At 45.2% G+C, this 23,486-nt stretch overlaps 1 long non-coding RNA gene across 1 annotated transcript in view; it reads right to left on the reverse strand.

The window, feature by feature from the left end:
* Positions 1-324: 324 nt before the first annotated feature.
* LOC148004705 (uncharacterized) overlaps positions 325-23,486 on the reverse strand; it is a 37,174-nt gene continuing 14,012 nt past the window's right edge. The window contains exon 2 of the long non-coding RNA XR_015624703.1: positions 325-792. This is a non-coding gene — a long non-coding RNA (uncharacterized LOC148004705). The remainder of the gene's footprint in view (positions 793-23,486) is intronic.

The following is a 23,486-nucleotide window of genomic DNA, read 5'->3' on the forward strand; positions in this document are numbered from 1 at the left end:
AGAAGTGACTGACAACAAAGGCAACATCTTTCTCAGGTCTATTTACTTCCACATTATCTCAAGCTTGCGACCTTGGGACTAGATGCCTAGTAGATGAAGGTCACTAATCAATTTCAATAAATCAACCTCAGCAACCATATACATTCTACGTGTGCTGCTCGTCCCGTTCATTTCTGCTACACGTGCTGCCCATCCCTTTCACGTCTGCCCTGAGGGTATCCAGGCGCTGTTGCAAACCAGGCTGAACTGGAAGGAATGAGGCTTAGAGGGTGTGTGGGTTACACAGGACCCTGATTGGTGGAGAAACAGCCTTCTCCAAGCCGGTTTCCAGAGAAACAGATCTGTTTATTAGGGGGTGAATAAGGGCTACATAAACCTTGGGGAGTGGTTAGGGGTTTTCCGGGTGAGTGTGTATCATTGGCTAGGGCTGAGGTGCCTGAACGCTTCATTTGCAGGAAAAGGAATTACAGGTACTTGCTGGACATGCCCTTATAGGGAAAGAGGAAGTTAAACCTGTAATTTGGCCACCAGGCTACAGGACCTCCTCAAGGGTGGCAGCGGTGGGGATCATTCAGGCTGGGTGGGCCAGGACGTGCAGGCCCAGAGCAAGGAGGGAACGGTCCTCCTCCCGCCTGCTGAGATGATGATGAGGTTTTCCGGCTTTGGACCTGTCTCCTTCACTCTTGCTCCAGACTGGCTCCCGACTTGCGCGGCTTTCTGACCGAACAGTGTGCTGCTTTGTCCTCGGGTGCATAGCCTGCTCCCTCACTCATGCGTTCAGGAAACTCTGCGCTTTAGGAGAAAAAAGACAGGCACATTGGCAGCGTGGGATGGAAGCTATGGGTGCAGGGGGCAGCTGGCATGGGGCAAACGGAAGCTATGGGTTCAGGGCTGACACGGGGCAAACCAGCCATATTATTCGTCTTTGTCCTCACCACTGGGGTTTTTTTTTGTTGTTGTTGTTGTTTTTGTTTTTTTTTTTTTTTACCTTCAGCTTACGGATCCGGTTTCTGTCACTTACAAAGCCCAGTACTGCCTGTCGATCTGGATCTTGATCGACCTAGGAGGGAAGCTTCCCAATAGCCAACAGAAGCCCCCGTTTGGAAGGTGTCCGTCCCCACCATTGCCTGGTGATGGGAGCAGAGAGTTGTACTCTCAGAGGGCCAAGCATTTCACAATGCGTGGGAACCAGGTTTTGCAGGTAAACTAAATTTTGTCAAAAAAGTAAAAACTAGAAGCATCCGAAATATCTGACCCTGGCTCTGTCTTCACTGGCTGCTCTTTCTCCTCATAGTAAGGCAAGGAGCTGGGATCATGTCTTTAACACCACTTAGTGACACAAGCCTTGAGTGTGGCCGAGGAAACTGAATAACAATATATGTATTTAGACACTGGCATTTTGCGACATGACTGTGTAGTCAATGAATATCTTGAATACATGTGGTGTGTGTGTGTGTGTGTGTGTGTGTGTGAGAGAGAGAGAGAGAGAGAGAGAGAGAGAGAGAGAGAGAGAGAGAGGAGGTGGCGCCATCATTTCAGGCTTGCATGGCATTTCAGGTTAGTGTTGTTGGGTTTCAGAATAGGGTTTCATCTGAGATACCTATTTAACATATCAAAGTGGACCTGGCCTCCAGGTTCTCCCAGCATCCCTCAGTGCCTACCTGTTAGGGCATGGCTAGTATACCCCACCCCCTACCATGAACTTTCCAGCCCAGGGACTGGACTTTCCCCTTCCCCCTCCCACCCCTCACCCCCCAGAGCTGTTCCCTATATAATCTAGATATTTAGATTCCTTCCCTCTCTCCTTTCTCCTGAATGCTTTCTCCCCCTCCCTCTTCTTTCCCTCCCTCTTTCTGCAAGCCCCCCTCCCAATTTTGTCTCCTGTGAGGTCAATGAACCCATCGGGGAGCTGCCCGCAATAAACCCGACTTTATACTCTAATTTGTCTTGAACTGGCTCGTTTTGTTGGCGGAGGAGACCTAGCAAGCGTGTTCTCAATATCCCTCCCGTGGCTTCCGTCGAACTCCACACTGAACTCATCAGTTACCAGTGTTGGGCAAGGGTTAAACACCTGCTCCCTCCTTTCTGTGCATTTCTACAGTCCCTCAGCTTTGTTTATGGTTACCTCCTGACAGGTACAGTGCTTGTAATCTTAGTATATCTAGTGTAGTGCCAAGGAAGTGTTTGGTGCCCCGCTCCCCATCCCCAAAACAGACAGGAGCCAATCCGATGCAACGTATGGCAGGGTCTTTATTCTACTGGAGCTAGCTCGGACCCCTCTGATCCACGGTCATCACGGTCATCAGGATGGTTGTGGTAGTGGAGAGCCCAGGGGCTAGGCTTTCTAGTAAGCAGCAAGCAGGGAGTGAGCGTGCAAGCATCTCATCGGAAAGCTACTGTGGCCTTCAACATAACTGGCTGGTGCGGGAAGTCGCATCATAAACTAACATCTGCTCCCCTCTGCAATGGTGGTCGTTAGGCAGGAGGTGGGTGGGCTTGTAACCTGGGGGTGCAGGTTTGTTGGAGAATAACCTGGAGACGCTGGTCTTGTTGGGGATTAACCTAGAGACTGGAGTTAGATTCAAGTTTTGATGGGGCAACTTGGAAATAATGCTAGGTACCAGCCTGTTAGTTTACCTGAGTCCAAACAGGTTAGGTTCTCTAAAATGGAGTCTGAACTTAAAAGACTTAGCCCCTCCCTAGGAACCTGAGACAGGAGAGGATTGTGTGTTCTGTCTTAGCCCAGGGTACATAGTAAGAACTCCTCTCAAAGAAAAGAAAAATTTGCCGAACCATAAGAGAAAATCAATAGCTGACTTGTTAAACACTAAACATTTCTATAGATTATTATGAGAGAAAACTATTGGTACTAGGCCTAAATAAAACTGTTAAAATTTTATTTCTGGGGCTGGAGAGATGGCTCAGTGGTCAAGAGCACTGACTGTTCTTCCAGAGGTCCTGAGTTCAGTTCCCAGCAACGACATGGTGGCTCACAGCCATCTGTAATGGGATCTGATGCCCTCTTCTGGTGTGACTGAAGACGGCAACAGTGTATTCACATAAAATAAGTAAATACATAAAGAAAGAAAGAAAAAGAAATGACCAATTGTAAAAAACAAAATTATTTCTGTAGATTTCCTTGAAAGTTATACATGTGGGGGTCAACCTCATTCCGCCAGGTCCTCCTTGGGTGACAAATAGAAGCAGGTGGGTAAAGTGTGACCCAGCATGATCACTTGGGGTTAACCCACGCCACTTCAGGACAGTCACCACTTCTAGGAAATATTTCATGAAACTTGAATTTCCTCTTTTGCCTCTCCTAAAACGCTGCGCCAATGGAAACTTCTCTCTATTTTCGTGGTCCAGATAGTCCTTCAAAGAACACTTTCGCCCACAAGAGAGAATGGAACGGCTTCCACCCAGTAAAGATGTTATTCTGGTTAATTATTAGCATTGTGGTTCTAGCTGAGCGTGGGGCCCGCTAACAGACACAGCGGATGCTCTGGGCCAGTGCCCGGAAGAGAGCCCATCTTGTGCAAGTCAGTTAAGAAGTGGGGCTAAAGGGGTAAATGAGCTAATGGATCCCCGTGTGCAGAGTGTGCACGCTCAGAGCTCTTAGCACAGAATGAGTCCTCTGGAGGTTGCCTGGAGTGGGTCTAAGCATTGAGAAAACGATGTTCAATTACCGTCCGCAAATGATGTCTATTCATAGCACTTACTGAACAAAAACACTGTAAAGGACATGAGGAGGGTTTGAAAGAAACAGATCTCTGGTTCCGAAGAGGCACAGGAAAGTAAATCAGGCAAAGGAATACCTCAGGTTCCCCCAAGGTAAAGCAGGTCCTCTGAACTCAGGAGTTTAGAGGACCCCACGGAGGGAGAGGGAACTGAGCTGGGGATCCCTGTAGGAATCTTGGAGCTCTGCAGAACAAGAGAAGAGCTGTTGCAAACTGGGTGTGATGCACATGCATCACTTGGGAGACCTGGAGTGCTTGGGAGACTGAAGCAGGTGGATGTCTGTGAGTTCAAGGGCATTGTGGTCTACCTAGAGAATTCCAGGTGAGCTAGGGCTGTATAGTGAAACCCAAGATAGGAGAAATGGGGTGTGTGTGTGGGGGATCTGTAGTGGGGGTGTGCATGTTGGTGGAAGGGCTATCTGAGGCTAAAGCCACTGCTGATTCCTCAGAACACTCAAGGAGATTTTCTGAATCCTGACTCTGAGGTGGTTGTACCAGGATTCGAGTGAGCTTGTCAGAAATCCAAACATAAAAGTGGTGCTATTTTGTAAATGAGTTATACCTCAGTGAAACAGATTTTCAAAGGAAGAATAAAATTCTTGATGAAAGAAACTAAATCAACACAAGGCTAATTTACTCAAAGTGGTTTTCTTTTTCTCTGTTCTTTCAATTGTTGATATTGTTGAATTTGAAATTACTGAAGGATGCTGTTGTGCTTTTGAAATAAAGATACATAAGAAAGCAGGCTTTTGGAATTGGATGCAATTTGATTTAACTGTGACTATTCTTCACGATTTGTAGTCAACGACACTTTATTCGCTTGTGGTTGAACAAGAATGTCTTTGTACGCATCCCCCAGTAACATACTTAAATCTTAAGTCCTTTATTGTAGACTAATATAACATTTACAGAATGCAAGCAAGCCTTTCCTGATCCACGGTCATGAGATTGCTATTACGGACCTCTAACACCAGCATTGACCCTATTAACAGAAAGATGGGATGGAGAAGGTTGCAGATTACCCACTCTTCTCCAAGCAGAGGGGAAACAAACTAAGGACACACTTAAATACCTCAGAAATTTGGAGACAATGAGATTTGCACTAATTCTAAACTAATTCATCTCAGTGAATACTTTCAAGGCAGAAACGTCCAGCCACCTGTATTTTCTCTTTGGGTCACTTGATTAAGAAATTAATGGCTGAGTTTGACCCAAGAGTGAGACCAGCAGAGCTTTTGTGGCTCACATTTACCTAAAATATTGAAAACGTAGAGCCCGGATGGAAGGGTGCTGATAATTTGGTGGAAACTTGAGAGGTGTTGTGAATCCTAGGCTAGAAAAGTCTAGCAAAGCTCTCTGCACATTCTTCTCGCCTAGGATGAGGAGGAGGACAAGATGTGATATTGTACTTACAGACGGGACAAAATTTGGTAACTGTATAGTACACTAGAAGTTCATAATCTACTTTCTGATTTTCACACTTGAGTGTGCATTCTCCCTTGGTGTTTGAAGAACATCGTGGGTCATTCACATCCTTCTATATGTTGAATCCAACAGGACCACAAGAAGATGGCTTTAGGGCTGGAGAGGTGGCTTTTTGGGTAAAATGCTTGTTGAGCAAGCATGAGGACCTGAGTTTGGATTCCCAGCATCCTCAGGGAAAGTCACAGTGACAGCACATGTCTGTAACTCAACATTGGAAAGGATTAAAAAGAGGATTTAGGGGGCTTGATACCAGCCTGCCTAGTCAGTCAATGAGCTCCAGTCTAGCTAGTCAGTCAGTGAGTTCTAGTCTAGTCAGTCAGTGAGCTCCAGTCTAGTCAGTCAGTGAGCTCTAGTCAGTCAACCAGTGAACTCTAGTCTAGTCAGTCACTGAACTCCAGTCTAGTCAGTCAGTGAGCTCCAGTCTAGTCAGTCACTGAGCTCCAGTCTAGTCAGTCAGTCAGTGAGTTCTAGTCTAGTCAGTCAGTGCGCTCCAGCCTAGTTAGTCAGTCAATGAGCCCTAGTCTAGTCAGTGAGTTCTAGTCAGTTAGTGAGCTCTAGTCAGTCAACCAGTGAACTCTAGTCTGGTCAGTCAGTGAGCTCCAGTCTAGTCAATCAGTGAGCTCTAGTCAGTCAACCAGTGAACTCGAATCTAGTCAGTTAGTGCGCTCCAGCCTAGTTAGTCAGTCAATGAGCCTTAGTCTAGTCAATGAGTTCTAGTCAGTTAGTGAGCTCTAGTCAGTCAACCAGTGAACTCTAGTCTAGTCAATTTGGTGTGCTGTAGTCAAGCCAATCAGTGAACTCCTGTCTAGTCATTTGAGACCAGGTTCAATGACAGACCTGTTCTCAAAGCTTAAGGTGGATGAACTACAAAGATACACAAGAGCACACATGGACATATGCATTTATACACATGCATGTCCATATACACTCCTGCAACACAGACACAGACACAGACACAGACACAGACACAGACACAGACACACACACACACACACACACACACACACACACACACACACACACACGAAGCAGGGCTGATAAAACCTTGGAAAAATCTCAGTCAAACTATCACCTTCCTTATCTGTAGAGACCCATACTCCTGATCTATGTTAAGTCCTTGTGCTATTGTAATTTAGAAGTAGGGCAGTAGACATGTACTAGTTACCTTTGTCAAAACTGTGACCAACAAAATAAAACAAAACACAGAAGCAACTTGGAAAGAGAATGGATGATGTCAGCATGTGGTATCAGAAGGTTCAATCCAGGGGTTGGGGATGTAGCTCAGTGGTAGAGCGCTTGCCTAGCAAGCGCAAGGCCCTGGGTTCGGTCCCCAGCTCCGAAAAAAAAAAAAAAAAAAAAAAAAAAGAAGGTTCAATCCGTGGTTTCCTGACCCCTGAGTTTGAGCAGAATATCATAACAAACAGAATATGTGACTTAGGATAGCTGTTGATCTCATGGTAGACATGAAGCAGAGAGAGAGGGAAAAGGGAGCCTGGGACAAGCTACCAGAACATGTTGATTATCTACTCCCAGGTGATATACTTCTAGACAGACCCTCACCTCCTAAAATTTCTATAGCGTTGACAAGAATTCCTAGCATTTGGGAACCAAATGTCAATCTCATGGGCCTGTAGAAGACATTTTATATTCAGACCACAAACCATAAGGGCACTTGGGAAAGAGAGCTCGAAGACTAGGTCAGTATGATCAATATTTAGGCAAAGCCATTGGCAGCTGTGTGGTGCCTTCAAGCTGAACAGAAAAGGAGAATCTGTGGAGAAAGTGGAGGATATTAGGCTCCATCTGAGCTGATTTGGCTCCCAGAGTGACTGGCTGGCAAGAACAGGAGTGTTAGCCAAAGGAAAGGGTAGGGCATGGAGGCAAAGCACAGCTGGAGTTTTGCTCTCTTCCACAGGCTGGGTGCTTTGAGTCAGTTTACAAATTCCCCATGCTGTTCTGTGGTTCCAGATCTACCCCAGTCTTTCCTCCTGATGACAGAAGCATCCTACCAGGGTGAAAAAAGTGTAGATTAGGATGGCGACACAGGCTTGTCATCTCAGATGCCTGTGAGGTTGACTTGGACAAATGCAAATTCTAGGCCTCAGAGCAAGTTCAAAACTTTAGTCAGCTTAGTTAAGAAAAAACAAAAGGGGCATAGTTCACCTGCCCCTGCCCACCACTCACTTGAGAAAGCCTGGGTTTAATTAATGGGGACAAGAGAAAGCTGTGGGCAAAGGGGGTTGAACAGAATGGAAGAAAACAGGGAGTGAGGAAAAGGGGAGGGGAGGACAAGAGGAAGAAGAACGGGGGACAGGGCACTGGTGGTTAGTGTCTCCTGTCTGTGGTGCCCTGACATCACACACTTTGATAAGCTTTGGAGTTCCTGGAGGCTCTGGGACTTGCAATGCCAGTGAGAGGGTGTACCAGCGGATGGAAACAGGAAGAGCAGTCCGACCACAGATGTCTTTCTTCCCTGTAGCTCAGGCTGAGCCAAGCTCTCACCACCTCCAGGTGAATACTCCCCATGAGCAAACAGGCCCAGCCAGGAGCACTAATGTTAGGTAGGTCTCTGCTTCCCACTAAGCAAGCTTGGCCCAGATTATCGAAGCACAGGCCACTGTCTGAACATCCTAACGCTTACTTCTAATTACAATGATCTATTGTTCTTTCAGAAGTATGCTTTCCAATTAGCAGAGAGAGATCATTCCTACTATGATCTGCCACGCTCAAGTTGTGGAAAAAAGAATACATCATTTTCAGTTACAGGAAAACATTGGTCTCTGCCAGGCTTAAAGGGGGTTTTCATATACCACTCAATGGATACAGCATCATTAAATACAGTTGTGTATGAAAATGTGTCCTGCTCACTGTTCCATTGCAGTGAAGAGACACCATGACCAAGGCAACTCTTACAAAAGACATCATTTAACTGTGGTCTTGCTTACGGGTTCAGAGGTTTAGTCTGTTGTCATCATGGCAGGGAGCATGGCTGCACATGTGCTGCTGGAGCAGTAACTGAGAGCTACATCCTGATACACAGGCAGAAAGAGGGGGGAGGGGGAGGGGAGGGGAGGGGAAGGGGAGGGGAAGAGGGAGAGGGAGAGGGAGAACACTAGGCTGGGTGTGGGCTTTAAAACCTCAAAGCCCACTCCCAGTGACACACTTCCTCTAACAAGGACATACACACCTTTTAACTCTCCCAATCCTATAAAGAGTGGTGACTAACCATTCAAATATAAATGCCTATGTGCCATTTTTATTCAAACCACCACAATATTATATATATATACGTGTTTGTGTGTGCATACATTAAATAAATATAATATGTGCTTAAGAATATATATGCATATATCTGCTGTGGAGGCCTGCCATCTCTCACTTCCTATAGGTGTGTCATTTGCACTCTTTAAAGTTTTCCTGATCCTATTAAGGAAGATAGGTTTGCCTGATAAACTAGAAATGACTTAGTGGTTTTACTTTTTAAAAAAAAAAATTTATTTATTTATTTTATGTATGAGTACACTGTCACTGTCTTCAGACACACCAGAAGAGGGCACCAGATCCCATTACAGATGGCTATGAACCACCATGTGTTTGCTGGGATTTGAACTCAGGACCTCCGGTAGAGCAGGCAGTGCTCTTGACCACTGAGCCATCTCTCCAGCCAGTGGTTTTATTTTTAAAGTACTGTTTTCTACAGAAAATAACATTACATCATAAAACTAGCTCTTTTTAGACATAAAGCAAATTTAGGGCTGGGGAGATGGTTTAGTGGTTCAGAGAACTGCCTGCTCTACTGGAGGTCCTGAGTTCAAATCCCAGCAACCACATAGCAGCTCACAAGCATCTGGTTGGGATCAATGTCCTCTTCTGGTGTGTCTGAAAACAGCTACAGTGTACTCCTATACATCAAATAAATAATAGATAAGGAAAAACTTAATAATAATAATTTGACTTGACAACTAATTATCTTTTTTTAAAAAAGCAAATGTAAAACTCGGAAACATAGGAACAAAAGGACATAAAGATTTGGTTTAAAGGTCGCAATTTGTTATGTGTTTTATTCTAGAGTTGGGGGAAACTAGATTTGAGTCTCACCTCTGCCACCTCCTGCCCAGTGATTTCTGTGCGTTTAGGCCTCATTTTAAGACTAGTTGGTGAGGAGATGAAGCAAAGCAAAAGATTCATCTAAAGTCCTAGAAAAGAGGCTCTTGTGCCCAGACCCCTTTACTCAACAGTCAGCGTGTGCCGGTGGCTTTAGCAATATTCAGTGATTAGACACGGAGAATATTTGTCCTGGCTCTATGGAATGAATGAAAGTTCAGTCAGCCATGGACAGCTTCTGAACAGCTCCCAAAGCCAGGGTGGCCTGGTGCTTCTGTGCCACTCACACGCATCTTGGTGCTCCCCCCCCCCCCCCACAAAGACTGCACTGCAATCTCCAAGAAGCCTCATACACTCCAGAAAACAGTTAAATTGCTCTCATGGGACGCTGGCTGGCTAACTCACCCAGAGATGTTTATATTTTAAGATGATGCCTATGGCATAAATTCAGTGGGAGAGCAATGGCCGAACCTTGGGCAACGTCAGCCGGAAGTGTTCCTGTGTAGGAGATGCCTCACGTAGCACCAGGATTCCTTACGTGTTTTCAGGAAGCCTGCTTGGGGAGCCATGCCTGGTCCGAGGGGCAGTATTCACTCCTCTCTGTGACTCCCTCCACAAGAAGGAAGGCTTTTGCTCCATGGTAGCCCTTCCTTCTGAAGCCCCTTTGGCTCTACAGCTGTGTATCCTGTAACATTTTGGACAATGATGGATCCAATATGCAATTGTGGTCCCAAAAGAGCATAAAATTACGGCTGCCTAGTGATGTCGTGGCCATCGAACATTCTAGAGTATAATGTGGAACTCACAAGTTTGTAGTGATGTCATCGGAAAGGAAGCCGCTGCACAGTTGCTCATGTAAGAGTAAAGCTGTCACATACAGCATGAGATACTTCACAGGGGTCTACCTACTCCATGGCATGGCCACGAGGGCTGGCCTGTTGGAGCCCGAGGTGTCTCATGTGGAACATGGCCAGTGATAGATATCTCAGGGACCACCACAGGGGAGTAGAAAAATAGCATAGAGGGGTGGCTATCTGCCCAGCTCTAGTGCTTACTATAAATCCAAAGGTTTTGTGTTTTTTTATTTGGGAACTATCTGGCCTAAGTGGGGTAGAAACCCAAAATAATATTTACCCCCGCAGAAGTCTACCATGTGACAGAAGTTGTGCAAGGCCACACATCTCCTGTTCTGTGTGTCCCTTTGATATGGGTGCCTAGAGCTGGAATCCCAGTTAGGTGCAATCACTCACACCATCGTAAGGCAAAAGGCAAAGTGAGTTTATATGCAACTTGATTGGAGTGTGAATACAGTTAACCAGTTCCTCCTACCCTCACCCTTACAGAAACGCTACAGTTTTAAAAGCCAAGAAATACGTGGGTGTAGATTCACCCAGGCTGAAAGCTCAAACCCAGAGAAGAGCTATGTTGAAATTCTGGTTTTACAATAACTATTGAAAGCTTGCCAGGAGCTAGAGCTTTGAAGGGCAGTTTCTGTTCCCAGCATAATACGTCCTGTAAGGAGCGTTGCCTTAGGGTTTCTACTGCTGTGAAGAGACCCTGTGACCAAAGCAACTCTTAAAAGGAATGCATTTAATTGAGATTGGCTTACAGGTTTAGTCTACTGTTATCATAGCAGGAAGCATGGCAGAGCACAGACAGACATGGTGCTGGAGCCGAGAAGAGCTCTGTATCTGGATGGGCAGGCAGCAGGAAGAGACAGTGAGCCACTGGGCCTGGCTTGAGTTTCTGAAACCTCGAAGCCCACCCCAAGTGAAACACACTTCCTCCAACAAAGCCACACCTCCTAACAGTGCCACACCCTATGGGCCTGTGGGGGCCATATTCTTTCAAACTACCACAGGCTGGAACTAAAGAGAACAACTTATCAAATGAGCAGGAAATGAGCTAGAGGTGTGACTTAGACAGGAAGGTGTCTTCCAACCAGAGCCTTGAGTTTGCTCTCTAGTACACATGTCAAAAGGAAGGAAGGAAGGAAGGAAGGAAGGAAGGAAGGAAGGAAGGAAGGAAGGAAGGAAGACAGGAAGGAAGACAGAAAGGAAGGAAGACAGACAGGAAGGAAGGAAAGAAGGAAGGAAGGAAGGAGGACAGATGGATGGATGGACAGACCAACAGACAGAGAGACAGACAGAAAAAAACAAAGAAAGAAAGAGACAGAGAGAAAGGAAGAAAGAAAGAAAGGAAGGGAGGGAGGAAGGAAGGAAGAAAAGAAAGAAAGAAAGAAAGAAAGAAAGAAAGAAAGACAGGAAGGAAGGAAAGAAGGAAGGAAGATGGATGGACAGAAGACAGGCAGAGACAGACAGACAGAAAGAAAGAAGGAAAGGAAGAAAGGAAGGAAGAAAGACACAGAGAGACAGACAGAAAGAAAGAAACAAAGAAAGGAAGGAAGGGCGGACAGATGGACAGACAGAAAGAAAGGAAGGAAGGAAAGAAGGAAGGAAGAAAGAAAGAAGCTGGCAGGAAGCAGTATGACGTGGTAGTCTATGCTTAGAATCCCAGTGTTTCGGAGGCTAAGGCAGGAGTATCAGCAGTTTGAGGTCAACATAATAAGATCTTGTTTCCCTCTCCCAATTTTTTAAAAAAAAATCTTAATTTGAAGGGGCCCTGTGAGGTCTTGATTATGTCGAGCATCCTCATGGAGTTTATGACCTCAATCCAGCAAGTGTATGCAAGAACATCTAATGTTCACACAAAGAAGTCAACTGGTGCTGAATTTCACAGAGTGACTCCCTGCCATCAGAGAGGGCACCCTAGCACCAGTCTTCTGAACCTCAGAAATGTCCAGCGGAAGAAGGGTCCCAATCAAAGTGGCATGTCTCAGAAATATGCAAATGATTCCAACCACTTAGCTTTTTCTAATGGTGGACAAACTATTGCGATAAACTTTTTTTTTTCAGGTGAGATATAATTGCACCAAAGGAATACTTTAATTTCTCAGAACTAAAAATTCGCATACTGTCAAGGACAAAATAAAAGAATTTGCATAGTGGCCAGAGACAACTTACCAACACTAGAGGATGGGACATATGGGGGCCTGGATTTTGCTTTCTGTCAAATGTTCAAGAATTATCTATTCATTTTTATATATCTGAGTACACTGTAGCTGTCTTCAGTCACACCAGAAGAGGGCATCAGATCCCATTACAGATGGTTGTGAACCACCATGTGGTTGCTGGGAATTGAACTCAGGACCTCTGGACGAGCAGTCAGTGCTCTTAACCTCTGAGTCATCCCTCCAGTCCCCTTTTGTCAAATTTTCATCTGTTTTCAAAGAATGTGAGCCAAGCTTCCTTACAGACAGTAACAGAGAGCACACCGCTGCTCAGTGCATGGTGCAGACTCAGACTAGACTATGGCGGAGGGAGGGAAAGCACAGATAGATACAAAGAGAACAGCAAGTAGCTTCGGTGAGCTGCTGATTGAGCAATGGCTTCTGCATAATCGATCACTTGCGATTCCTAACATAGAATTTCTGAAGTCTCCGACCTTGGATTCTCTAGGAGAGCTCTTTTCTCACCGATGCCAGGAATCTCTACAGTCAGTTATACATACAGCAGCCATCCCCTGCTGTTCTGCTCGTCTACCAGGATTTGCCCTGTTATTCCTTATAGCTCAGAGCTGGAAATGAAGCCATTTTAAAAACTTCCCCAAAAGTTTCAGAAGACAGTGCTCTGGCTTGTCATCTCTTCAGATAAATGTATTCAGAGTTGTTAGCGGATGACAGGGCTTTAACTCACCAGTGAGCATCGATGTTCATGTGTGCGTGCGTCTGTGTGCTTGGGAATGTGTGTGCTCTTGTGTGTGTGTGTGTGTGTGTGTGTTGGGGGGAAGCAGAGTCAACACGAGGTATCTTTCTAAATCATTTTCCATATTGTAATACTTGAAACAAGGCTTCTCAGTGAAAGGCTTCACTAATTTAGTTACGGCAGCTGACCAGGAAACCCCAGGGATCTTCCTGTATCTCTGCCTCCACCCCAAAGCCCTGGGATTTGTCTCTACCACACCCAACCTCTCATGTGGGTTCTGGGGATCTGAACACCAGCTGTTCCTTGTGTTCAGTCAGAAGCACTTTAAAGACTGTCAGACGCCCCAGCACATGCCCTGGGAATGTCATGCTCAGTGTGGAAGCATTAATGTCTCTAAAGCACTGTTTCTAAAGGCTCCTTTGCATCTTCCTAGGTCTAACGACCTGTGTGTCACGACCCCTTTGAGGGTCAAACAACCCTTTCACAGGGGTCGCCTAAGACCATTGGAAAACAGATATTTACATTATAATTTATAACAGCAGCAAAATAACAGTTATGAAGTAGCAGTTAAAATAATTGTATTATTGGGGGTCACCGCAACATAAGGAGCTGTATTAAAGGGTCCCAGCATTAGGAAGGTTGAAAACCCGCGGTCTATGGAAACAAGTCTTTTGAAGGGGTGACAACCACCACCACCAGAGACACCATCAGACATGCTGGTGCTTAGCGTGTGGGTGGCAGGAGTGGCTCCCAGAGATCTTGTTCACTCAGGACCATATATAAATGTGGTTTTGAGGAATGATGAAGACCTTTCCAGATACACAAAACCACTTATCGACTGATTAAACCTAGATCCTCTGGCAGGCCACATCCACTTGGTTGCTCTGACTGCTTCTGTGGCTGCTGTGATGTAACTTAACAATTAGGTTAAACTTTGCAATTACTCTAATTGTGTGTGTGTGTGTGTGTGTGTGTGTGTGTGTGTGTGTGTGTGTGTGTGTTGGAGTATGTGGGCAAGGGTTGTTTCAAGACAGTTTCTGTGTAGCCCTGGGTAGCCCTGGCTATACTCTGGAACTCACTCTGTAGACCAGACTAAGTCAACCACAAACTCAGAGATCTGCCTGCCTCTGCCTCTCAAGTGCTGGGACTAAATGTCTATGGCAAACACACCCATTACTTCATGGTTTTCAAACTAAGGGCTAGAAGCTAGAGCCTCACACATACTAGGCAAGAGCTCTGTCATCACCACTAAGGCCCACCCTGCTCTGCAGCTGTCTGCTCCTATTGATCTTTTAAAAATGTATGTGCATGCCCTTCCCGAGGGTTCCCAGCACAGGGATCAGCCCTGACAATCCACAGCAGAAGTAAACAGCAGAGCAGCACAGCATCGCACAGCCCTGCTCATACAGGATCAAGCTCTGCCTCCACTTCCAGGGTCCCCACGCCATGCGGCAAAAGCTGCAATATTGATGTGGCTTCGAAACCCTCCAGAACCTGACTCCAAGTTCACTACTTCAAACTCTCTACACATCAACATGTCAGCTTTGGTGTGGATGTCATCACCACAGAGATGAACTTTCTGTGGCAGACAAGAAACAGTGGATGCAAGATTTACGAACATGTGCACACGTGATCATGTGCCTTCCGTATCATAGATGGACATCTTTCTTTAAAGTATTTTTTACATATTATTTATTTAATGTATAAGAGTACACTGCAGCTGTCTACAGACACATTGGATCCCATTACAGATGGTCATGAGCCATCATGTGGTTGCTGGGAATTGATCTCAGGACTTCTGAGAGAGTAGTCAGTGCTCTTAACCTCTGAGCCACCTCTCCAGCCCCCCATTTTTTATTCTTAAGAATTTCAGTTATACACTGAAATGAAGTATATTCCTCCCCATTTCCTCCCATCCAATTCTCCCCACTTTTTAGCAGCAAAGCATCTCCATCTGAATGCTCGATCCTAAACAGGACATCAATATCAATGTGTTCCTGATGCTGTTGTCTATCTAAGCTAGCATCACGTCCCCTAAAGCTGTCCTCATTTTGGATGGCAGCCATAAGGTCAGGGCTCCAGCCAATGTGCTCAGCTCCTGTTCCTTCCTGGGTTCAATTACTTGCTGCTAACAGCTCTCAGAATTTGGGGAATGCTTTGCTTGCATGAGCAAGTCTATTTTTAAAGGATACAACCATGACCCAGCATTGGGAAAGAGATGCTTTGGGAGTGGGTGTGGTAAGCAAGCACCGCCCTTGACACAGCTCAGCATGTTCACTAACCTGTAGGTCTTGGTACAAGAAACAGTTGAGACTCGATCAATTGAATTACAAGTGTCTGAGGATGGCGAGGAGGAAAGGGTCAGGGGAGAGATTGAGAGAGTCAGAGTTGGGGCCAATCTAGGGTCAGTGGAAAAGTTCCCACCACAAACTTCGGAGTACAAGGACCCCTCCTTTCCAGGAAGGAAAAAGCTGGTTTAGTTCCTGGAACAGCTAGCTACAAGCCAAACTGTCACACAAAGCTACCTGTGGCTTACAACCTAACCACCCCCGAGAAAGTCTTGAATGGTACACTGAGTCCAATCTGAAAGTTGTTTTTCTCTACCACATGCACATACTACCCTGCTTAGTTACCATTGTGCAAATTCTGCCCCAATTGTTTGAATTCTGCCTCTCTGTTAGAGTCTACTCAGGGTCATCTGTTGCAGTTTGTTGCAGTTTCCTCTCCAACCCGAATCAGCCAGTACAAAGAAAACGCAACTCAATTAATATGAAAACAATCTAGCGTCTAGATTGGGCAGATCCACCCTACACTGTCCTATTCCTAGCTCCCAAATCCCTCATCCCTTGCACCTTTTATTTGCCAGGTCTCCAGCTTCTCCTTCTCCCACGACAACTCTCTCCTCGCTTCTTTCCTTTCTCCTCCCCTGACTCCTCCCCCTCCTGGCTCCTCCCCTCCTGACTCCTCCCCTCTCCTGACTCCTCCCCTCTCGCCCCCGACTCCTCCCTCTGCCCAAATCTCGAGCTCTTGCCTTTATTTTACAAATTCAGAGAGAACTCCAAGGCAAACCACAACAGTCATCTCCCCTTGAATTGGGAGCACCCCAACATGTCAGAATTAAACTCCTTTTGCTTTTACATCGATCACTGCCTCCATGAGTCTCATTCAAAAGGTCCTGGAAGAGGTTCAACTTGGACCTCACAAGATAATCAATTACCAAGCTACAGAACAGACAAAACAGGGTCACATTCTTGAACATATGTTAAAAGAGAAGTTTCCAGTCCTAAATTATTTCCCTCTTTTCCTCTCTTGGAGAGATTCTGCTTCCCTCCCAGTTAGAGACTGAAGTGCATCCTCCCAAAATTTGTATGTTGAAGCCCTAATCCCTTAATATAACCTCATCTGAACATGAACTCATTGCATATCTAATAGGATATGGATAAGATAAGGTCAAAATGGAGTAAGGTGGGTGGGGCCCCTACTCCAGTAGCATTGGTGCCTTACAAAGGGGAAACAGGGAGACAGATGATACACAGAGAGAGGCCATTATGAGAAGATGAAGGTGGAGCCCAGACTGATGCAACAGAAGCTAGGGAATAACAAGACCGACACAGACCTCAGGAGCCAGGATGGAAGAGAACAGATTCACCTTCATAGGTCCCACAAGGAGCCAACCTGTGCACACCTCCATCTCAGAAACATTCACTCAGGGGTTGGGGATTTAGCTCAGTGGTAGAGCGCTTGCCTAGCAAGCGCAAGGCCCTGGGTTCCGTCCCCAGCTCCGAAAAAAAAAAAAAAAGAAACATTCACTCGAAAACTGTGGAAACAGGTTTGCAGGCAGCTTGTGGGTTCTCTGTCTACATCAAGTTTTCCAGATTTTTTTCCCCTCATAATGGTTTCAGTTGAGATGCGGAGGGTCCGCAAAGCTTCCACCAAGGGCAGACCTACCCCTGGCATTCACCTGTCTCCGCAGAATATGGCTGGACAATCTGATAGCCACAGGAAAATGACTTTGGGTGCACTTTTGGGGAACTTCGTTCATGAGGTAGCTATGAGCCTCTGTGACCTCTAAAGATCTAGATACGGCTGGATACACCCAGTAAGCCGGCTCTGCCCTTGAGATGCATCAAACTATAAAATAAAGTTGTTCTTCCCACCCTCCACCCCACCCCTACCCCTGTTAAAGAAACCCAGAGCCTGTGTGTCTTTCTGCGCATGCGTGCTGCTGCTCGGCTCTCTTGCGGAAACTTCCAAGTTTTCGCTTTTGCAGGACATGGCACTTCCCTTGTGGTACTTACTCATTTTGTATATACTTTTCTCTGCGTGTCAGTTTGTGACGTGTGAATTCCCGTTTTTGACCAGGCTCAATGAAACACCGGTGACTATTTTGTGTCCACTGTGCACCCAGCATTTAGAAGTGAAGGTTTGGTCACAGTGTAAATGAGCACAGGGCTGCTCCTAGGTAGGGTGAAGGAGAAGGAGTTTTGTAGATGTGAGGGAGAGTACAGCCAGAAACATCAGGCGGAGTCCAAATGGGGAGAGAAAGAAGTACAGGAAACACGACCAACAGACAGACCAACAAGCCCATGAGAGGAGAGAGAGGAGAGGAGAGCAAGAGAGGAAAAGAAGAGAGGGAACAAAGAGAGGGGACCAAGAGAGCCAAGGCAAAAATAGAACAAGGACCAAGGGAAAGAGAACCAAGAGTGCACGTGGCTGGTCCAGGAACTAAACTAGGTCTGCTCTTCCTACTCTGGAAGGGAGGGGGCTCTGTGCCGAAGGTTTGTGGTGGAATTTTCCCACTGGCCTTAGATTGACCCCCACCTCTGGCTTGTTCAATAGAAACTCTCTAGTCAAGGCATGGTCTGCCACAGGAATAGTAATGAAGTGGAAAAGGAGCCACAGGCCGCTCTAAAGGAAGAGAAGTCAGAGAGCCTGAAGGCACACCCGTGGGTGATCTCAGCACCCTTCTTCAGCAAGGTAGAATGTGACCCAAAGCCCCTTTACCATCTGGTGAGTCAATCAGCAATGTTTCAGTAGAGACCTGAAACCGTGGTAAATTCTAGGGACAGAGCACTTGCTAATCCCACCAGGCCGGAATAAGATCACTACCACAAGTTTTTACGAACCTCCCGCCTAAAGCGATCAGGCACATCCTGTGCAGGTAGGGCAGCCACTGTTCTCACAGAAGTGAGAACACATGAGTTGTTATCTTACACGACTGACAGCCCCCAGTGTTCCAGGAAGTTAACTATCCTTGCGTAAATGGGGCTTACGGATTGGAGGCATTTTTTTGTTTTGTTTTGTTTTATAGATGGTAATTATAACTTAAAACATAACTTAGTCCTCACGCTCTCTGTCTGGGAAAAGGGTGTTTCTCGGGAATAATATGACAAGGAAGCAGGCGTAGGATTCATCTCCAGAGTCACAGAAAAAGAAGATGAACAAACAAACAGAACCTGCTTAGTGCTTGGCAATGGAGAGAATCAAACTGAAGGAAGATAAACAGCAATGGCCGCAGTAGCTGAGCTGTATGAACTACTATTCAGGAGCTCTGCTGAGTACAATACTCATATTCTGTACCAAATCTCCCAGCAGGCTCACCAGCCAATGCGATTCCTCAAAAGAAAACTAAGGTTTCGAGAGCTTAAATACATTGCCCAAAGTCACATAGTCAGTGCAGAACTTAAAAAAAGGGAGCTTCCCACAAAATCTGAGAGCCTAAATTCAATACTAGGAACCATATAATAGAAGGCCAGGGGCTGGGGAGATGGCTCAGTGGGTAAGAGCACTGACTGTTCTTCCAGAGGTCCTGAGTTCAATTCCCAGTAACTACATGGTGGCCCACAACCATCTGTAATGGGATCTGCTGCCCTCTTCTGGTGTGTCTGAAGACAGAGACAGTGTACTCATATACATAAAATAAATAAATCATTTTTTTTTAAAAAGAGGAAGGCTAGAACTGGTTCTTGCATGTGGTCCTTGTGAGGACTTAAGTTATATTTTAAATTTTAATGACTGTGCTTAAGAGATCTATAAAACAAAAATACCTCTAACCCCTAAGCCCCACTGGCCCAAAGACATGGGATGTGGGGGTTGTCAGTCATATAAGATAGCAAGCCATGTGTTTGTACTTCTTTCTTTCTTAATTATTTATTTATTTATATATAAGTACACTGTAGCTATCTTCAGACTCACCAGAAGAGGGCAACAGATCTCATTACAGATGGGTTGTGAACCACCATGTGGTTGCTGGGATTTGAACTCAGGACCTTGGTAAGAGCAATCAGTGCTCTTAACCACTGAGCCATCTCTCCAGCCCGTGTTTTTACTTCTGTAAGCAAGGTTGGTTGCCCCAACCGCACAGAATGTGCTTGATCCCACACAGGTGGGAGTTACATAGGCAGGAAATACAATAGGTTATATGCTTGCCCCTGCATTGGATGAAGGCAGGAAAGACATAGCCTTGTGGGTTTTGTCTTTATAAAAACTGGACTAATGTAATTTGCACCCACTCTTTGCAAATCCTGGGTATGGACCCAGCCAATGTTCATCTTCCTGGCCAGTACTTAATAAAGCTTACTTCAAATTTGACTTAAAAATTGTGGTAGTAGTCTTATTCTCAACGAGTAGGATTAGCATCTTCTTACCCCCAACATGTATGCACACACACCCACACACACATACACATACACACAAACACACACACAAGCACACATACACACACACACACAAACGTACACATACATACACACATACAAACATACACATACATACACACAATATTAAAAAATACTGAAAATCTTCAATGATATTGACTCATCTATATTCACTAACTAGACACAGCTCCTTCAGACGGCAGGCTTGCCCCTCTATATTAACACAGCTTAGTAGGTCTGGCATCCCTAACACTTAATACAAGACCTGGAAGAACATAGAATATTTATATTAGGAGTGAATTAAATATGCACTTATTGGTCACCTAAATGTATGTTAAAAACTAAAATTAAAGAACTTGTGCAGATTTATTTTATGCAGATAAGTGTTTTTCTTACATGTACATCCATGTATCGTGCATGTTCCTGGTACCTAAGGAGGTCAGAAGAAGAGGTCAGATCCCCTTAGAACGGGAGTCATGGACAACTGGGAACTACCGTGTAGGTACTTGGAGTGGAGCACCGATCCTCTGCAAGAGAAGGGCTCTTAACTGCTGAGCCATCTCTCCATCCCCCAGGAGGTTCTTTACTTCAGAGAAAGAACCTAGCAACAAACTGACTGAGAAACAAGTAATTACAGTTAAAGAATACTGCAACTGTGAAATGCTATATGTATGCACGTGTCTGTGTATGTGTTTGTGTGTGTAGTGTGTGTGTTTGTGTGTACATGTATGTTTGACTGTGTGAGTGTGTGTGTGTGAGTATGTATGTGTGTGTGTAGTGTGTATGTTTGTGTGTGCATTTGTGTTTGACTGTATGAGTGTGAGTTTGTGTGTGTGTGTATATACATGTATGTTTGACTGTGTGTGTGTGTGTCTGTGTGTGTGTTTGTGTATGTATTTGTGTGTATGTGTATGTTAGTGTGTGTACATGTATGTTTGACTGTGTGTGTATGTGTTTGTGTGTTTAGTGTATGTATTTGTATGTACATGTATGTTTGACTGTGTGAGTGTGTGTGTATGTGTGTGTATGTTTGACTGTATGAGTGTGAGTTTGTGTGTGTATATGTGTATGTTTGACTGTGTGAGTGTGTATGTGAGTGTGTGTGTGTGTATTCATGTATGTTTGACTCTGTGTGTGTGTGTCTGTGTGTGTGTGTCTGTGTGTGTGTGTCTGTGTGTGTGTGTCTGTGTGTGTGTGTCTGTGTGTGTGTGTTAGATACATCTGGATTTTCTTCTCATACTCAACTTTCCATTTGTATCTTATTCCAATTTTGCCTGGAATTGTTCTTGCTAAATCATGAGTTTTTTATTACAATAAAAGCTTCAACCAATAAAAAAAATCAAAACAACAAACAGACATACTAATGGGATTCTTCTAGAAGGCAGCTATTTCTAAACACACAGCTGTGACAACCATTACAGTAACTTCCTCTCTCCCCAGATTAAGAGACTAGAAGTCAGTTGTTGGGTAAATAAACAAGAACACAAATAGCCCACAGCCATCGAGGTGTGTAACAATGTTTCTGGGCCCAGGTCCTTGGGTTTCTTTTACCAGGATTTGCCCCAAGACGGGAGAACTGCCCAGCAGCTGTGTGCAAACCACTGGGCAGGAGAGTAAGTGCAAAGAACTTTTGGAAATTAGCTCTAGAGGAACACAGCATCCAAGAGATGAGGAAAAACTACCCATAGTGTAGTAGAGTGACTGTGACTAACAAGGATTAAGGCAATAGTCTCAAACATTGGAGAGAGGAGGTTTTAAACCATTTACCCTATCTGAGTATGACACATCAAACACACATATTCAATGCCACCATATATCCCAGAAATATTTACCATCACCATGAGTCAAATAATAATAAAATTACATACCGGGTGCGGTAGCCAATCCTTGTACTCTGGGGTCAGAGACAAGGGTACCATGAGTTACAGGCCAACCTACAAAGTGAGACCTTGTCTATAAAGAAATAAATATTGAAAGTAAAAGTAGTCTCTAAAAGACGCTGTGGTTTCTTACTATCCCCCAAAGCATATAGTTGCCACCGTGGTTTAGATTAAAAGTCATAATTCTAGAGTCAAAAGCATCGTTTCAAAGTTAGTAAAATGCACCATCCCAAAACCAGAGGCCAAGCTAGTCGGTGTCCCCGAGTCAGTCAGTGTCAACCGTGAGAAGCTAATTGGGAAAAAAGAGGGGGTGACTGAGGTATTCTTTTCTGCTCCCTTTCTGATAACTCATGACTGGGTGGCAGGGGCTCCACAGTGGGAGGCCTTGAGGGGCAAACAGGCCTGTCGGTCTTCCTTTGAATTTTCTGATGTTCTGTCGCCATCTTCTGGAAGAAAGAACTGAGACTGCACAGGGCAGGGAGTGGGGTGGGGTTGGGGTGGGTGGGGCGCCAGGACTACAGTTCTAAAATTAAGAGAATTACCCTGAACTCTCAGGAAAGGTAAAGGCAATCTTCCAGTCACTGCCTCTCCCAGTCCAGGTAAATTAGCATAATGTTGGGCAAACCGCAAAGCTAGCAAGCGAACGTGGAGCAAGCTAGCGTCAGAAATTTGAGAGTCGATGATAACATCAAACCTGAGTAATGAGCCTTCGGACTGGGATCCCGGAGCCGTTAGAGAAGAGACAGCGAGATCCTAGTCTCACGAGGGGCAAAAACACGGAAGGCATTCAGAGAGGCAGTAAAAGGATAATTCCTAGTCTATCTCTCAAATAATCAGCCTCATCTTTACATTTTAAGTCTCAGAATTTGGCAAAGGAGTTCAAAGGGTTTTAAAATGTCAGTTACAAGACCAAGAATTTTCCCAGATTAACTCCTCCTTGTCAGACTAGCATCAAGCTATTCATACGTTTGGCACAAACAAAACGGAATGATTCAGAGCGTGGGCTTTTTTATACACACGATCCTGCCTGCCTTTGTTTCTCAAGGTTTGATTTCTGTAACAAAAGAGGAACCTGGTGTAATATTTTAAAACACTTGAAGCAAACTCTTCTATGTGATGGGGGGAGGGGTTCTTAAAACTGCAGAGTGGGAAGCGTCTCTGTCCACAAGCTTCTCATTCCCACACCACAGTCAGTCACACCCAAGTCAACTCCCAAGAATCATCTCAGGGATATTGAGAAGCATCTATTTTCTCCAAAGGCTTCATCCCCTCCTGCCTCACCCCCCCCCCCCCCGGAGCTGAGGACCGAACCCAGGGCCTTGCACTTGCTACCACTGAGCTAAATCCCCAACCCCTGCCTCACCCTCTTGACTTTGTAGACAATTACAGCTTCCACAAGTCACAGTGTCCCAAGTAGGGCGGGACTCTAGTTTCCAGAACACTGATTGTGCTTACTTATGAAACTCCACGCAACACAGAGTACAAAGGTAAAGACCTCAGAGCTAGAAAGGATCTCCCTTTTGTAACTGATATAGAAGATGCTCATGCTTGGTGGCCTTTAGGGTTTTGGTTTTTTTAAAGATCTATTTATTTATTATATATGAGCACACTGTAGCTGTCTTCAGACACACCAGAAGAGGGCATCAGATCTCATTACAGTTGGTTGTGAGCCACCATGTGGTTGCTGGGAATTGAACTCAGGACCTCTATGAAGAACAGTCAGTGCTCGTAACCACTAAGCCATCTCTCCAGCCCAGCCTTTTAGTTTTAATGTATTCAACTTCTCAAGAAGGTTTCGCCTTGCAAAGGCAAAATAAAGGGGCCAGTTGAGGCCGCTCAGGATAAAGGTGCTTTCTACCA

This window comes from Rattus norvegicus, chromosome 7, assembly GCF_021556685.1.
Source record: "Rattus norvegicus strain SHRSP/BbbUtx chromosome 7, alternate assembly SHRSP_T2T, whole genome shotgun sequence".
Lineage (NCBI taxonomy): Eukaryota > Metazoa > Chordata > Mammalia > Rodentia > Muridae > Rattus > Rattus norvegicus.